The following is a 7,022-nucleotide window of genomic DNA, read 5'->3' on the forward strand; positions in this document are numbered from 1 at the left end:
TGGAGTCTAGGTGGTCTGCTGCTTTTATTTACCATGTATTTCCTGTACACGTGTGTGCTTGTGTTCACTTCCAAAAAAACAGGAAGAGAGCTAGAACATGGATAGGAGGGACGAGCTTATATAAAAATTTGAAATGGGTGGGCCATTGCAGGGAAATGAGCGACAAGGGAGGGGAAATTATTAATGGAGGAAAAGGGAAAGGAGGCAAAGACTGAGTAGATAACGAGAAAGAGAGAGAGAGAGAGAGAGAGAGAGAGAGAGAGAGAGAGAGAGGTAACCCAACACTATAATGCTCCTCCATTTGTGTGAACTCCTCCAATTCTCCATCAATCTAGCAGTGAGATGTTGCTTACACAAAGGGCACATCTCGAGATCAACTCTGTGTGGGGTTTCATCTGATACCAATGACGGTAATTATAGGAGTGGGAGACTCACACACACACACGCACACACACAAACACACACACACACACACACACACACACACACACACACACACACGTGTTTAATTCAGACCGTGAAATGAAGCAAGCTCACTTCTTTTACAAATGAAATGTGCACTAAAAGTATCATTTTTCATGCTTTTAAGATAGAGACACATTCTCACATTTGCACACATCCGCATGGACACGCATGACCTCCACTTTGGCTCAGTGTGTTTGGAAGAGACAGTGATCTTTATGAGTTAATGCAGGCCCCGGAGGTGATGGCTCAGCTGCTGCCTAAGTTCCACAGGCCACCCAACTAGGCTGCCAGTGCTGTGAGATTTAATAGTCCATTTTGTGCAAAACACTGTATCTCCGCCTTTTAGGCACAGCTTGCCTCGGGACCCTGAAATGACATTTACCATACAGCAAAACACAGCCAGAGTATGACTTATCACGCCGTGGGTTGTTCCCTGAACGCGAGGTGAGTCGAGTGTTAAGTCAGACAAATTGCTGTGCAGATAAAGCTGAGCTAGTTTCATTTTAAAATGTATTTTGGCAAAATCCCCCTCCTTGAGAAATGCACTTTATGAGAAAATATGAGCGCTTTCAGCGAGGAACCTGTCATCATTGCAACATCCTGAAACAACACTTGGTGCCTTGAGAAACACTCATTGACCCACATCATTGTCGTGGGTGGATAAACATTGAGATGACCTCGCAATGTATCTTTTACTCATCTCTTCCACACACACCCGAAATCTCCCAGCATCTGTTCCTACATCTTCCTCTCTCTCTCTCTCTCTCTCTCTCTGTCTCTCTCTCTCCATCACATCTTCCTCGCAATTGTGTCATTCATCAAACTCCGTAACTGTTTTCTCGCCTTCTCTCTGTTATCTTGGGTTGTGAAAACATGGCCGCCAGAGGTTTGTGGGAGATAGAGTGGGGGCTGCCGTCTACAGTGGCTGCGTTGGCTCAGTGTTCCCATGTGAAGACGAGGCAGGTCTCTTTCTCTTTAGGGCAGAGACAATAAACATGGTTGTTTGTGCAACAACAGTCGTGGAATGCCTTGATGGGAAGCAGACAACCAGCTTGCCAAAGTGTGTACACATGTGCATGGGCAACTTTTGGTCAGTGTACAAAGCATCTTTTACATTTGGGGATGAGTGGGAGATACTCTCTCTCTGCACAGCAGACATACAGACATGAAGGCATACTTAAATAAGACCTTTGACCTGTAACATGTGAGCTGCTGCGGAGTTTAAATGAAGAATGATGTAACATATCTGTTTAGGCCTTATTTATAACACCAAAACAGTAATACAGGGATAAGCATTGTTAGAACAATTTGACTACCTTTGTTTTGCTGGATGGTATATTTGTAGACATAGTGGACGGAGATGCTGTTTTGGTTTTTCAACACAAGATGGCGTCCTTGGAGTACGACACCTCAATCCCACTCAGACGAGACTGAGGGGACTGCTGGAAATGATAACCCTGATCAGAAAAGAATATCAATTGAAGTAAAATAAAGTAAAGTAAAATCAAATGAAATGCACTATAGTAAAATAGTACAGCCTATAACAATGTATGCTTGAACTATGTGTGCTTATATTTGAGTGTGTGTGTTTGTGTTTGCCGAATTTACTATCGACATTTGAAGTTAGTAATCCATATAATTATCCAACTGTTCCTTATATGGCTCGCTCTGAAGCAAGGTTAAGGGTTTGGACACACAGTGTTGGGTTGGCTGTGCCTGCTACCTTGCATACCTCCTCTAGTTGAATTACACACACACACGCACACAAAAAGACATATTCCAGAGGCATGCACACACACACACACAAGAAGGCATTGAGACAACAACAGCATGCAAACATGTTGTAATCATTCCCACTTAGAGATACCCAGGGGTAAGTGAGGCGGGAAGGAAAACAAGCACTTCTGATTCCACTAACCAACAAAGACTGCAGGAGTGTGTAATTGCATGTGTGCATAAGTGCATTTTGAACAGAATCGTTAAGTGTTCAGGATAGCATGATTCACCTGTCTTATCCATGACCCCAATTTGCCCGCACAGTTACAGAGGCAGCTTCTTCAACATATGCGATGGGGTGCCATGGTCTGGTTTTCTGCAGAAACAGAAAGTTCAAAGGTTCTGAACCGGGTTTAAACCAGGACTTTGTTGTCACACATACAACTGAGAGAATGTAAGGGTCGCTATATGGACAAAATACCTCATTAAAAATACTGATGTTGTCAAAGTTGTTGTGTTTCCTTTTTGATGCAAACGTTTCAGCAATTTTATTTCTTTTTTTTATGCTCCTTAGGAAGTTTAAAGAACAAAATAAGTGCAATGACAGAAGTAAGCTAAGCCCGGCAGAGATTCTAAACTTTCACTTCCTCCCTTTTTCCCAAAAAATACAACCCTAGAAATATTTTCTTTTCCATTCACCGGGGATTAAAAAAGAAATCACAGAAGTTTTGTATCCCTCTTCGGTGCCTGTTTTGTTAACGGATCCTCAATAAAGTTTTACCTCCCCTCAGGCATGTGCTCTCAGTGCTTTCTGTGAATTGTCAGGATCATCCAAAATAAAGCCAGTTCTCACAACCCCGGGATATTTTCATTCCCAGCAGTGACGGGCTAATTGATTAGAACCACACTGGGTTCTTGGCGTGGGGATTGCAACACAGATACAATAGTACAAAACAGCTCTGTGCCTGCTGTAATAACATGCATGTGTTACTGGCACTGGAAGGTACAACAAACATTAGGTGTAGTGGTTGGATCATTAGATTATGTCAGATTAATAAAGGGGACCACCGCCCAAAAATTAAGAATTCCAATATATTATTTCCATGCCCTATAGGAAATTAAATCGATACTTGTGAACATGAGCTACTCCCTCTCAAAGCCAGAAACCAGTGAAGTAAGTCTCAAAATTGTGATGCCAACAAGAATAAAGTCTGGAGCTGCTCAACAGAGGCGGGATGGGAGACAGATTTTGTGGACCCACTGAATGTTAGTGTTCCTTTTTTTATACCCAAATTGCTTTTATTCTATTGCAGCGTTGTCAGTTCTGACACAGAAAATGAACCCACATACTCAGAACATTCCCCCGTGTGCTCTCAGGGTTGTCTATAAAATCCTTCCCAATGTATTGTCTATGGAGCAGTTCCATACTTTATGATTGTTGACGTCACAAATTTGAGTTTTAGCACTCTAGTTTGTGGATTTTGAAGAGAGTTGTTTTTACAATTTTCTTTCGGCTGTCTTAGACCAACAGGCATGCAAATGGGCGTAGTTCCCCTGTAAGATAAAGTGGTTGAGTAATACTGTAAATGAGAGAATATTAAATGTCAATCATTGTGAAGAAATCCATGCCGAGCCCTGCTCGCTTACCTGATGTTAAATGATATCCCTGTGTTGCTGCCAGATAAAGCCAAACAGTGTCATATTGTTGCTTCAGTCAAAGTGTCCTGGGCGAAAGAAGTAAAAAAAGGTTTGTGGGAAAAGGAGAGTAAAAATGCTTTATGACTAATTTATGTTTTCAACTTTCTCTTTTTGAAACACTTCAATCACAGATGCCATCGGAATACTGATTGTCTAACTGACAACCCTGTCATTTGTCTCAGTTCCCTCTGGTGTAATTGCACAGCTGTCCCTTCCTTTGTACTGTTTGTCCTGCCTGCTCTCCACATTTCACACGACATCCCAAAACATGTGCCCCTGCATGCAAAAGCCTTCAAACACCAGTGCTTATTGACAGCCTTGTGCACCCATACTCCTTTTCTCCCCTCTCTGTGTCTCCTACGCTCACAAAAAACACACACACACACACACACACACACACACACACACACACACACAGAGCCAAGAATTTGCTTTTTAGAAGTTTGCTACTAGAGTTGAGCCTTGTAATTGACTAACCTCTGCACCGACGCGCTCCCCTCTGCTTTGCTCATTTTCGTCAGCTCGGTCCAAAACTCTCCAAGAAACATGAACTTCGCTTGAACTCCCTTCTCAGAGAGACACAGAGAGAGAGAGAGAGAGGGTGCGTCAGTTAGCATATAGCACAATGTACTGTCACGATGTTATGGGCCCATGTAGTGACAGAGCGTCAAGGTAAAGAAAGGCCAAGACCAGCCAGAGACACAGAAAGAGAAGATGAGGGATTTTGCGAAATAGCCACAAGCTATCTTTAAATTACTATATGTTGTAATTATTTCTGACCTTCGATCATAAATCCTGTCGGAGTGCACTACCTTCCACTTAATTTGGTTTGAGATCCCAGGGTGACAGTAACAGTGGTTTGGGTTCACGATAGTCCTGCGCATGCATCAATTGGTGACAGTAACCATGACACCCGCGTTGCTATTTCTGCAACAATGAAGTAAAGCTTAAAAGGTTCATGGCAGTAAAGGGGGGGACGCTGCAAACTAATGAAAGCTCAATACTGTACTGTGTAAAATGCACCAACGTCAAGACACAATGGGAACCCTCTTCAATGTGAAAGGCAACAATATACTACATCACCATTTATATATCACCTTTGAGTTTACAAGTGTGACTTAAGTTACCATGGTTTGCAACCGAGCAGCAAAGCAGCAATGCATTTGAACTCTGTCGTTAGGAAGAAGATTATCTGGATGCTAACCAAGTGGAGATTGAGAAGTGTTGAAAAACTGTTTTGATCCAGTTTAAAGCAATAGTTAATCACTTTTTTTTTGCCAAGGGTTAGATGAGAAGCACTCCGGTGTTTGTACGCTGTGTGTGAAGCTACAGTTACCAGCAGATTGGCTTAGTTTAGAACAAAGACTGGAAACAGGGGGAGACCAGCCCGCTCTCACCAATTGATGCATGAACGACATGACAATTTGTAAGTCATTTTGTGGGCAATAAGAACTCATTTCTCACTCTGAACAAGTGAAGTAAACTGTGAGAGAGACCTGGATGGGTCCAACAAACACAGTAAATCATTTCTTGATTTACTAGAAAGACAGTGTCATTTTGTTAAGCTAGAATTTACTTCTATTGTGTAAGTACTTTTCATTGTATGAAAAAAAGGTGTGTCCAAATTTGCATGTTACATGTTGCATACAAAATCTCACAGGGGAAGATCACTTCAAAAGAAGTGACACTGTCTTGATGTGAAAGATTTTCTGTTTAGCCTGAGGCAAAGTCACGAATCCAGTCTCAACACTTACTGTATTTAGTTCTTAAACCCACATTTTACAGCTTGATTTATCTGACAGAAACAGCACAAACATAAAGATAAAGTCTTATATTATACATTTCAGTTCCACGATACTGCTGCACTTAAAGTTAACAGTTTGATTGCACAAGACCAGAACCTATATTTTCATAAATACTGTATGACCTAACGTGTTTACATGGCACTCGCCACCAGACTGTGAAAACTTAGCTCGGCCGTGTCTCTCCCTGCAGGACAATAAAGTTTCAATTGAACCAGACACTGCAACTCCACAGAAATACTGCCGAAAACTCGATGTTTTCCTTTATTATCGAATTAAATGTTCAGCAGGTTCATATTTCACGTAGCAGAGTGAGTGAGAGTGAGCAGTGAAAGATAAATGTTTTCAAGGACTACGGGAACATCATGTGTAACATAAAAATAATGTTCAGGCACAAAACAGGGAACTACAAACCTGGCATTAGCATTTGACAAAAATAAAGTCTCTAGACACAGAAGTCAAGTTGAACTGGTTCTACCACTGCAATGTTTCCCATATCATTTTTTATGAATGTCAATGAACATGGGAAGCAATAAAGGTGTGTGTGTGTGTGTAGGTGTGTGTGTGTGTGTGTGTGTGTGTGTGTGTGTGTGTGTGTGTGCGTGTGTAGGAGAGAGAGGAAGAATGAGAAAAACACACAAAAAGAAGCAGGGAGCAGACCCAAGTCTTTGGCAGAGGACTCAGGTCCAGATGTGGAAATGGTGTGTATTATGTATCTGCATGTTCGCAAGTGTGTGCGCACGATATTCTTTTCATTGTGAATACTGTGTAGTAGGTCCGCAGCATGAATATGTAACGTGTGTGTGTAAAAAAGTGCTGTTGCCTGCTGGGACCGTCGTTCAAGTTTTACAAATTTGGCCCGAAAGTCATCAACACATTTTGAGAGTAACAATGCATGAAAACAGTTCTTAATGGTGTTTGCTTGAGCCACATTGACTTTGACTGCATACTTAATGAATAATTTGAGGTCAGTGACAACCAATCTGAGCACAAACTTGACATTTTTAGCATTTAATTGTCAATTAGCAAAAGTTACTGGACTTTGACTGCTGTCAACAACATATGAAACAGGTCACTCAAAGGAACAGCTCACCACAAAATTGTAACGTGTCAACTATAAGAGAGTCAGGAAGTCAGCACACAAAATGTGGGTTACAAAACAATGTTAGCATTTGCTGACGTTAGTCACAGAAAGCTACTGTCATGCAAGCTCAAGTAAGGCTGTATCAGCAAAAGGGAGTCTATTGACATGAGCAAAGCTGCATTTTACTGAATATGGATTCAACTTTCTATTTTCAAGAGGAAATATTAGACATTTCTTCCTTAAAAGGTTACATAATC

Source organism: Pholis gunnellus (assembly GCF_910591455.1).
Source record: "Pholis gunnellus genome assembly, chromosome: 12".
NCBI classification, from domain to species: Eukaryota; Metazoa; Chordata; class Actinopteri; order Perciformes; family Pholidae; genus Pholis; species Pholis gunnellus.